This window comes from Oncorhynchus gorbuscha, unplaced genomic scaffold, assembly GCF_021184085.1.
Source record: "Oncorhynchus gorbuscha isolate QuinsamMale2020 ecotype Even-year unplaced genomic scaffold, OgorEven_v1.0 Un_scaffold_6395, whole genome shotgun sequence".
Lineage (NCBI taxonomy): Eukaryota > Metazoa > Chordata > Actinopteri > Salmoniformes > Salmonidae > Oncorhynchus > Oncorhynchus gorbuscha.
This window is the reverse complement of record NW_025750000.1, coordinates 15999-20795: the sequence shown is the minus strand read 5'-3', so window position 1 is coordinate 20795 and position 4797 is coordinate 15999. Positions and strand designations below refer to the sequence as shown.

The 4797-nt window shown below is 42.5% G+C and overlaps 1 long non-coding RNA gene across 1 annotated transcript; it reads right to left on the bottom strand.

Annotated features, from left to right (window-relative positions):
* Nucleotides 1–714: 714 nt before the first annotated feature.
* On the bottom strand, nucleotides 715–2157 carry LOC124029447. The gene is made up of 3 exons (XR_006837769.1): nucleotides 2015–2157; nucleotides 1464–1559; nucleotides 715–933 (listed from the first exon to the last, which is right to left on the bottom strand). It is a non-coding gene; the product is annotated as an uncharacterized LOC124029447 (long non-coding RNA).
* Between the last annotated feature and the right edge of the window lie 2640 nt (nucleotides 2158–4797).

Here is a 4797-nt window from a genome sequence, read left to right as displayed (position 1 = left end):
TGGTTGTTGTGGTCTTTTCTAGTATTGATGTGGTTGTTGTGGTCTATTCCAGTATTGATGTGTTTGTTGTGCAGGCAGTTCCCTGTTGACCACTTTGGGGTATTCCTGAACTCTCTGAAGAGACACACGTGGAGAACGCTCAAGGTCCTGGCAAGGCTCTTCCCTCTGTACGGCTTGCAGATACTGTACCGCGCCTGCATCACTCAGGCAGGTCAATGTAATAGAGAACATCAGGCCTCTTCACTGACATGCTTCACATGAGATATTTACATGTTTAATTTCAGTGGAAAGTACAAGTACCACATTTTTCAGATGTTGTGAGTAAAAAAAGGCAAATCTAACGTCTCATTTCTGCTCCATAAAGTAGAGTATGTCACCTCCTGCTACCTGTCCATAGAGAAAACACCCTTCTCCCTCGCCAGAGTCATCAGTAAGCATGCACACACATGAACAACAAATATCATCCTCATCAATGACTCAGTCAATGTTAATGTCTCTCTCCATGTCTCTCTCCATGTCTCCTCTCCTCTCCTCTCCTCCTCTCCTCTCCTCTCCTCTCCTCTCCTCTCCTCTCCTCTCCCTCTCCTCTCCTCTCCTCCTCCCCTCTCCCTCTCCTCTCCCTCCTCTCCTCTCCTCTCCCTCTCCTCTCCCTCTCCTCTCCTCTCCTCTCCCTCTCCTCCTCTCTCCTCTCCTCTCCTCTCCTCTCCTCTCTCTTCTCCTCTCCCAGCACTGGGTCATGAGTGCGTCCCTGTCTGTCCTGGTAGCGGGCCTGTCTGTCCTGGTGGAGGGCCTGTCTGAGGTCCACAGGAAGGGCTATCCTCTGACGGAGCAGGCCCTGTCAGGGAAGGTGCTCCAGGTGTCCTCCATGGCCTGCATCCAGCTGGCTCCCCAGTACATCCTACTGGGTCTGGCTGAGGCCCTTGTCACCCCCTCCTGTGAGTGACAGAGAGCCAGCATGTATTTCTGACACACCTATTACTGTTGGTACACAGTCTCTATTCCTTTGAAACTTTTGTGAGTTTATTGTTTACTATTCATGTCTGATTGTTTATTTCACTTTAGTTTATTATCTATTTCACTTGCTTTGGCAATGTAAACATATGTTTCCCATGCCAATAAATACCTTTGAATTAAATGTAATTTAATTGAGAGAAAGTGACAGGAATGTATAGAGGACATGGGTCAGCCGTGGTTACTCAAGGTTATGTGGTGAGGTAGTCCGCCTGAGACGTCAAAATCAGTGTCGGCCCTCGGTCCAAAAAGGAATGTCCTCTTGGTGTAATGGTCAAGATGTTGGTTTCTCCCTCGGTAGAACTGGGTTCATATCCTGTTGGTTCTCTGAAAGGGGTCCAGACAGCCTGTTCCCAACAGTGGGGTCAGTGGGATTGGATAAGGGCCCCTCTCTCTATCTCTGCCTGGAGGAGAGAAGTGAAATGGTGTCTCCTCTGGTCAACAATACTCACCTTGAGAGACTTCACAACCTTTTGGAGCTCCTTCAGCTCCTTCTCTCTCTCCTGGAATCTCTGCTGGACCTTCTGCTGACTCATCCTCAGCTGCCTCTGTGGAGAATCACTCTTCAATGAGCTATCAAGCTTTATTTGTCCAGTAGATCAATAGTATAGTGATGTGACATAGGGCCCATAGAGAGGAAGGTCTAAAATATTGATGGTCCCTTTACAATATTATATATTATGTTAATAATAATATGTGATATTATGTTGCTCTGTGAATTATTATAGTTTTTATGGTAGGCATACATGTATCAATGGGTTGAGACTGAACTTTGGACTCATTAAAGGGCATTCAGAATGATAATTGTGTTTGATTTTAGAAAATGGTGATACATTTGGAGAGTCTGGGTTAACATATCTATATAATCAAGGTTTGTGTTCATATTTGTTCTGCCGTGGATCAATTTAATTTGAATGATCTCATATTCAAACAGCCTTAGTTCCTACTGTATCTTTGATTCTTTGTTTATCAGACAGTCACCAACAAGTTGATCTGGTCTTACCAGTTTCTCAGTCCTCTCTGCTCGAGCTGACACTGTATCATGGCCTGATTGGTACGACAGTAAACCTCCAGCAGTTTGTCATGATGAGAGCAGATCTTCTCCTGTAGTTGTGCGGTGGCTTTGACCAGCTTGTGCTTCTTGAAAGCAGGGGGATTCATAGTGAGTTTGGAGGTGAGTCTCTCTCACAGGAAGAGGCCAGAACTTACCAGACATGACATGAGGGCTTTCTACTGCTTTCTGAATTCAGTGCAGATGTCACACGCCCACATCTACACGTTCAGCATAGCACAGAGCAGGGGAGGGGGGAGCGGCCTTGAGTCCTGTCTTTCCTCAGTTTCTACACAACCTCAGCCAACATGTTATTTTTCCTCAGAGCGGGCCTTGGGTGAAGGTCTGTCTGCAGGGACAGCTATAGCCTTTCAGAACATTCTGATCCCAGCAGCCCTCAATACAGCTTCTACAGTAACTGTGTCCACAGGGGATGGTAACTGGTTCCTTCAGTAGATCCAGATAGACAGAACTGGTCCGATCCAGCTGAATTCCCTGCTGAGCCATTTGGACGGCTGTTCACTCTCACACAGACAGTTGACAGCGAGACTCAGATCAGTTTTGTTTCATGGCGGAAGAGTTTGTGGGAGGAGGATGGACTTCCTGGTTCTGCCAGAGGGGTGTGGTTAGAAGGAGAGAGGGAGGGATGAGAGGGAGAGAGAATGGCATGCAACTTCAAGAGAGACAAATAGTTTTGTTCCAGGTGATGGCCTCAAGTTGAATATGGAATAAATCAAAAAATGAAGTTTCTCAAATATGAGTTGTTAATCAAATCAAAACAAATGTTATTTGTCACATACACATGGTTAGCAGATGTTAATGCGAGTGTAGCAAAATGCTTGTGCTTCTAGTTCCGACAATGCAGTGATAACCAACAAGTAATCTAACTAACAATTCCAAAACTACTGTCTTATACACAGTGTAAGGGGATAAAGAATATGTACATAAGGATATATGAATGAGTGATGGTACAGGGCAGCATACAGTAGATGGTATCGAGTACAGTATATACATATGAGATGAGTATGTAGACAAAGTAAACAAAGTGGCATAGTTAAAGTGGCTAGTGATACCTTATTACATAAGGATGCAGTCAATGATATAGAGTACAGTATATACGTATGCATATGAGATGAATAATGTAGGGTAAGTAACATTATATAAGGTAGCATTGTTTAAAGTGGCTAGTGATATATTTACATCATAGAATAAATGAAGTACAGTACCTTTAGAAAGTATTGACAAAATGTGATTCAAATGGGACTAATTGTCATTGTTTGTCAATGATATACACAAGATATTCTGTAATGTCAAAGTGGAAGAAAAATTATAACGTTTGTAAAAATAAAAATACATGAAAATAAAAATGGAATATATCTGATTAGATAAGTATTAAACCCCTGAGTCTATACATGTTAGAATCACCTTGGCAGTGATTACAGCTGTGAGTCTGTCTAGCTATGTCTAAGAGCTTTCCTGGATTGTGCAATATTTGCCCATTATTTTTTTCAGAATTCAAGTTCTATCCATATGGTTGTTGATCATTGCTAGACAACCATTTTTTCAGATCATATATTTTCAAGCACATTTAAGTCAAAACTGTAACTCGGCCAACTCAGGAACATTCACTGCCTTCTTGGTAAACAACTTCAGTGTAGATTTGGCCTTGTGTTAAGGGTTATTGGCTTGCTTAAAGGTAAATTAATCTCCCAGTGTCTGGTAGAAAGCAGAATGAATCAGGTTTTCCTCTAGGATTTTGCCTGTGCTTAGCTCCATTTCATTAGTTTTTTTATCCTGAAAAAGCTCCCAGTCCTTAACGATTACAATCATACCCATAACATGATGCAGCCACCACCTTGCTTGAAAATATGAGAATGGTACTCAGTAATGTGTTGTATTGGATTTGCACCAAACATAACACTTTGTATTCAGGACATAAAAATAATTGCTTACACACATTTTCTGCAGTATTACTTTAGTGGAAGAGAAAGGGTGATACCTAGTTAGTTGTCCAACTGGATGTATTCAACTCTGTTGTTACAAACAGGATGCATATTTTGTAATATTTGTATTCTGTACAGGCTTCCTTCTTTTTCACTCTGTCACCTCGATTAGTATTGTAGAGTAACTACAATGTTGTTGATCTGTCGCTAAACTGTTTTAAAAATTCTAGAGTTGATATCCGCTCCCCCCACAGAAATCAAATGAACATAATAAAAACATCCCCATTAGATCCACCATATCCGCTGATGTCACCCTTCCTCGTCTGCAGTGAAAGGTGCAGAGCGACAGCTGTGTTTGTCAGACCATGCTACATCCCCAAAATTGGTCTTCTCACAAAAACGTATGCAGCGTCTGGAACGATGTGGCCTTCAAAACCTCCTTGGAAACATGAGACTCTCACGAACACAAAAGGGTTCTACGTTTGCTCACGACCCCCACAAGCTTCACAGCACTCGTCTGAAGTCATAACCGCCAATCTGTCAAATTCTGTCTTCAGTGTCATACCAGTTTAGGCTATACATTAATATAGCCTTCTAGGGAAGGTGAGACCACAGAGAGAACAATGAGACAGATATATCACCAGATGTATAAATGTGAAGCATCCAGTTGGCCTGATGTTGAACCCAGTCAGTTATATTGGTGCTGCAATCTCTGAGTATGAGGTCAAAGGGGGCTGAAGTCTAGCCGAGGTGGTGAACCAAACTCTTTCTATGATTATCGTTTTCTATTTG